Source organism: Danio rerio, chromosome 22, assembly GCF_052040795.2.
Source record: "Danio rerio strain M-AB ecotype USA chromosome 22, GRCz13ab, whole genome shotgun sequence".
Classification (NCBI taxonomy): domain Eukaryota; kingdom Metazoa; phylum Chordata; class Actinopteri; order Cypriniformes; family Danionidae; genus Danio; species Danio rerio.
In genome coordinates this window covers 14188284-14194568 of record NC_141042.1, presented here as the reverse complement: position 1 = coordinate 14194568, position 6285 = coordinate 14188284, and the positions used below count along the sequence as shown (strand labels likewise).

At 36.7% G+C, this 6285-nt stretch overlaps 1 long non-coding RNA gene across 2 annotated transcripts; it reads left to right on the top strand.

The window, feature by feature from the left end:
- Nucleotides 1-268: 268 nt before the first annotated feature.
- LOC147838468 (uncharacterized) lies at nt 269-3005 on the top strand. 2 transcript variants are annotated; one of them, XR_015522521.1, is made up of 6 exons: nt 269-316; nt 637-744; nt 1638-1765; nt 1949-2024; nt 2324-2366; nt 2464-3004. It is a non-coding gene; the product is annotated as an uncharacterized LOC147838468 (long non-coding RNA). The 2 variants fall into 2 exon arrangements; XR_015522522.1 differs by lacking the exon at nt 637-744 and having other exon boundaries at nt 2464-3005.
- Nucleotides 3006-6285: the final 3280 nt, after the last annotated feature.

Here is a 6285-nt window from a genome sequence, read left to right as displayed (position 1 = left end):
TTATATATTATAATTTAATAATTATATATATATATATATATATATATATATATATATATATATATATATACACACAGCAAATTCATCAGAGTTAAATTCTCGGTGTTGAAGCATTTCAGAGTAAAGTGTTGACGTTAAAGAGTTATATTTTGATAAATGAATATAATAAGAGTTAGAATTGATTTTATTCAGTGCGAAATCAAGGAGTTATCTTTTCAACACTTGGTGGTGTTATTTCCAACATCCGGGAATTCATGCAGCCCCAGTCACTGAAGAATTTTCCAGCCGCCATTTTCCAGGTTTAGAACAGCAACTGGTGAGTCAAACTACCTAAATGTTGGTATTTTACTGACTTTCTTTAAGGAAATACAGTTGTAAACATGTTGTTAAGTTAATAACTTTAGAATGGAGTGACAATTTTAAACTTCTGCGGTTCATTCATGGTCGTTTGTGTATCTAGCTTAACTGCAGTACTATTGACTTTTTTCAAGAATATTTTTTATATATACCCACGCATACATAGTGCATAAAAACATCAAATGTACATTTTCAACACATTTCTGTCACGCTTAATGCCATTTTGTGCGTTGTTACCCATCTGTAAAATAAAATCGACACTTCTCCTTTAATTCGAAGCAAACTAGCGAGGGAATCCCCAGAGTCCGAGCCGCCTAGCCTAACTTACTCTGCCCAGTAACACAGGACGGTTTCCATAAACTCTGGAGAGTTTCTAAAACATATCTGGTGAGTAAATAAACATATGCTTACTTGTAAAAGGCTTCCTGACTAAAACATATGATTGTTTGTTATTCGTGTATGTTAATTTGGTTATTTTAAACACCGCGGCCCTTTTTAACTGGTTCATTCGTGGCCGTCCATATACCGTTAGTCCATAGACTCTGTGATAACGTACGCTTGAATTATATTAAGTGTTGACAACCATTAAAGTCGGAATGTTAACATTAATGTCCTTAAATGACCGCGTTTGCACTCAGACATTTAACGTTACAGAAGTCTCCCGGAAGTTGCGGGACTAACGTTAACGTTATCCCGCAAATGCACAGAGATTCCCAGATGCCCAAGTAGATGCCCGCAAATGAATGATAATCTCCCGGAAATCGCGCGTCTCCCGCCCGGTCATTAAACACTTTGCACACCCCTCTCCACCGCATCCCTCCCAGCTCTTCAGGTACGTCGTGCGCAACTCATCCCACCGCTCTTCAGGTACTCATTTCTCCCGCTACCTCCCGCAAATCAACTCTGTATCCCCCGAAAATGACTTTTCCCAACTCGGGATGTCTGACGTTAGTAAGTTAGGCTATTTCTGTCGTCAGGAACATCTTAGTCAAGCTTTTTTCCCGCATGATATTGTGCTTAAAACTTTAGGCTAAACTTAAACTTAAAGACAATTTAGTGCATTGTAAACAGCCACCTGTCTGTAAAATTAATCAACTGATTCATATTTGAGCAGCCTAATGATGATACAGGTTTGATTTGTAGATTTATTATCAATAATCAACATCTGAATCAAAAGATATCTGAAAAAGTGTGAGGCATACTTTGTGATGTTCATCTCTCTTTTTTAATCTGAAGGTTATGCATATGTGTTAGATACTAATGTTTTGTTTTTTTAACAGCTACAGTTTTCCATACAATAACACAAGACCCTGTGACGATTGGCTGATTAGAGACGGATGGTGTATTTCCAAAGTTGGTGGAATGACCAAGCACACCTTCTTGGTCATATGTGGTGATAATAATGAAGGTATGTTTGATAAAGTTCTGTATTTGTTTCACAATAAGCTGAGAGGGTATTAGAACATTAGAGAATAACAAATGACATGAAGGGGATAAGTTTTGTATTGTGGGTGAACTATTACTTAAATAATGTTTTGCTCTTTGCTTTGTGCTTTGCACTTTTCCTCTTCTGCTTATCCTAATATTTTAGATTCTATTTGGACCTGAAACATCTGCTAGACTCCAGGAAAGGTGGCGTCAATACTGGACTTGAAAGGGCCTAACTGGTAAAGAAACACGCATGCACACACACACACACGCGCACACGCTTACAGAAAAACTGTAAGTTTATGAATATTTTTTACACTGTGGCCAATATTTTGGGGAAGTCAGCATCACTAAATGATATAAAAGATTTTAAGCTCCTCTAAATTTTGCTCCAAGTGTTGTGTTAAATTCAGGATTCTGGACAGACAGCTGCCTGTTTTTCCAGTTCTAGTCATAGTGGTTAACCTAATTGTTTTTGGAGATCCAACAGTGATGTATGTGTTTTTTCTACTTTTCCATATCCTGTCACCTCAACCAGCTGGGAGAGTCAAGTTGTGGATCATCATGAAGATTTTCAAAAGGTGAGTTTAGATTTCTTGAATGTTTTATTTACTTTAAATGTTCTTTTAAATATATCATAGAATTTGATTGCAATTTGTTTTCAAACATTTTTCTTAGTCATGCTGGAGTCTTGAAGAGTTCTTAGATGAGCATCACCCTATATCCGTGCATCAGGAACCACCAGACGAGCGATCAGCAGCTGCTACATCATCATGGATAAAAAGGTCATCCTGTGGCTGGGAAGCACATCTTTCACAGGACATGCTTGATGAGATTTCCTAGCTCCAGTTTGTTTTCACACAAGTTTACAGCATTTATACCTTAATTTAAACTGCTGTGTTTGATATGGAAGACCAAGGAAACACCAGAAGTGAAAGATTTGCACGCCAAGTTGTTTAAAATGTAATTTCAGAAGAAAACTATGCAATCAGAAGAAAACTATGAGTGACGCTATATTGAACTTTCAAATTGCTCTCATGAAACATCAAGTTTGGACCAAAGGACTGAAACAGCCTTTTTGAGCACTGGTCATACATATTTTGTTGATACTGTCTGTACTAATAAAACAATTAAAGCATATTTAACATTGTTGCATTTTAAAAACTGAATGAATTGTTGAAGTGGTGAATGTTTTCAAATAAAATGTTTTTTATTTTATAATTTACAGTCTATTTGACCTTTTTACCATATTTACACTCAAGAGAGTTGAATAAAATAAATATATTACACCAGGCGGTGTTAAATATAGTTAAATTTTTTAACTCTGCCCAGAGTTAAAATTAACCCTTACTTCGGTGTCAATGTGCCAACCCTTTTGAAAGTGTTGATTTAACTTTGTTTTGAGTGGACCCCATGAGACACTTTCAAAGTGTTGAAATTAACACCCATAGAGTTGTTTTGGGTTCCCATATTTTGCTGTGTATATATATATATATATATATATATATATATATATATATATATGTGTGTGTAACCCTCGGATGGGAGGGGACATGTCCCCCCCGGGATTTACACTGGTGGTTTGATGTTTGTATAAACTACCCATTTACATTAAGCTGAAACAACACAATTATTGAGTATTGTCTGGGGACATAATTGGGTAACACTTTATTTTGATGGTCCATTTGAGTATTAGTAGACTGTCTGCTTAATATCTGTTGATACTGCTTTTTCAACAAGCATTTGACTGACTATAAGAAACTTTGCAAGTACATGTCAACTTACACTAACCCCAACCGTAATCACAAACCTAACTGTCTTCTTATCTAATGAGAATTAATTGGCATGTAGATGCAATGTAACTTAAATTCAACAATCGGACCATCAAAATAAAGTGACCCATAATTGTTTTATAGTCAATCCATTTAAATAAAAAAAATATATATAATAAGTTAACTTAGTTCCTTCATGTTGCCCCAACACGAATTAATGTGTGCTGTGTAATTTATTACAGTGGAGTTTGATTTCAGTTACCAATCAAGTTAGTTGAGACTAATTGGTTTCTATGTACCGAGCCAAGAAACACTGTTGATTGGAAGAGCTGAAATCTTTCAACACATATGACTCTAAACCAGCTTAACGTGTCGTGGGATCCTGCTATTTTTCCCTGTCGACTCTATTTTAAGCACGGCTTTAGATCAATATGCAGACTCCCCCCAAAACTGTCCTCTTTGGGGTGAACATCATTCACGAGGACGGACCCCGCAGATTCTGCTCCAGTTGAACACCCTCCTCGAGGCGACCCGCTTGAAAGATGATTACAAAAACTGTGTCAACTTGCTTCATTTTGTAAACAAGTGGCGACATGAACTGAAGTGTTGCAGCCCTGTGACGCTATATAGGACACTTTGGGACTTGGCTGTCTACATCAACATGGTGTAAACAAACAAGGTTCGTATAGTTTTACTGGTAGCGCTTCGTGTTCACTTTGTGTTGTGTTCGTAAGACTGTCATGAATATGAATGAGATTTTATGTGAGATTATGACAACTGTCATTAAGTGTCATTCGCTCGGTTACATCATTTTAAATGCAAAATGTGACATAGTTTGAGATGTCTTTATGTAAAGTTGTCATAACAAAGATGTCAAAACCTGTCTTTGTCTTGGAAATTTGACACAACAAAAACGACATTCATTTTCATTTTTCTTCGGCTTAGTCTTTTATTTATCAGTGGTTGCCACAGCGGAATGAACCACCAACTATTCCAGCATATGATTTACGCTGCTGGTGCCCTTCCAGCTGCAACCTAGTAATGGGAAACACACACACGTACACTACAGCCAATTTTTTGTTAACCCAATTCACCTATAGAACATGTCTATGGACTGTGGAGGAAACCTGAGCACCCCATGACTCAAACCAGTGACCTTTTTGCTGTGAGGTGAAAGTGCTAACCACTGAGCAACATGCTGTCGTCCAAAACAACATAGCTTGTCATAAACATGACTGTCATGAGGCTGTTATAACTGAGTAAAGAATTTTTAATTATATATATATACTTTTACATACTTCAACACACACACACACACACAAACATATAAATATGCATATATATGTATATATATGTATATGTATATATATGTATATATACATATATACATATATACATATATATATATATATATATATATATATATATATTTCTGTGTGTGTGTGTGTGTGTGTGTGTGTGTGTGTGCGTTGAAGCATGTAAAAGTATAATGAACATAATTTTATTCTTTATTTTACTTGCCAGAATGGGTCCACCACACTGAGACGATCAGGATGGCTTTTACAGTGCTAAATTGAGAGGAAACTGGAACTGCTAGCAATCGAGAAAAGGTCTGGTCTGGTTTTTGTTTGGTCGTTTTGGCTGATATGAATTTTCTCAGCGTGAGGATACTCAGGCTCTCATTGTCAGAGACAGAGCAATCAGAAAAGAAGACGGACCCACTGAGAACTGCAGGTAAGCAAGACGCAATAACCCACAAAATAAAGCTCCGCAAGCACACATCTTGAATATAGAATGGCAGCCGGACTCTAGCTCGGCTCAGTGGAAATGAAAATGAAACTACGGGGATAAAGACCTGCTCGCTCCCCGAATGCCCTCAAATTGCAGTACGTCACATGTCCACCAATCAGCATTGGCTCAGGAAAGCGGTGAAAGACAGAAATGTCTTTTTTTTTATTTCTCCTTCAAAAGAACCTGGCGCCGCAATTACCAATGCCGTTTTGAGAATGAATGGTGAGTTCATAAGCGGCGAGGGCTTTTTAAAAGGGGAAAAGGATATGCTCAGAGCTCATAAGCTGTAAATGCATTAAAAATTACTTTCCCATAAATTACTTGTGTCATCATTACAAATGGTTTCACTCCCAGGCGTAACAATGGAGGCAGTTAAAACCGGAATGCTTTAGCTCTTGTTGAGTTTCTTGGGAATCCGCTTCATGGCGTGAAGATTAATAAGAGATTCATTATTGGAAAGGACAAATCATCGTCTTAATTGTTGCACAAGAAAATGCCACCTTCTCTTGAATGCTGAGACGGATGATTGATGAGTTTTGCTTACAAAAAGAGCTAAAAAAAAAAGTGCAGTGGTATCAATCAAAATACAAAATGTTCTTTCAGGATGACAATGTAAAAGTTTGGAAATATAAACTAATAGTACGATGTAGACATAATGTAAAAACAGGGCCGGAGTGGGACTCCTTTTCAGCCCTGGAGTTTCAAGCCTCAGACCGGCCCACCTCAATTCACGACTAACTATATTAATATAATGACATTTGCAATTCAGTTTCTAATTACACTATCACGTCTTTTTTTTTTTTTTTTTTAGAAAACAGCTGCTTTAGAACTTCAAATGTTCAACAACCCTAACAGTATTATGTCTTAAAAAAAATGAAAAAAAAAAATTAAATACTCAGACGAGGATCAAACCCGGATCCGCAGGGTCATAACCTAA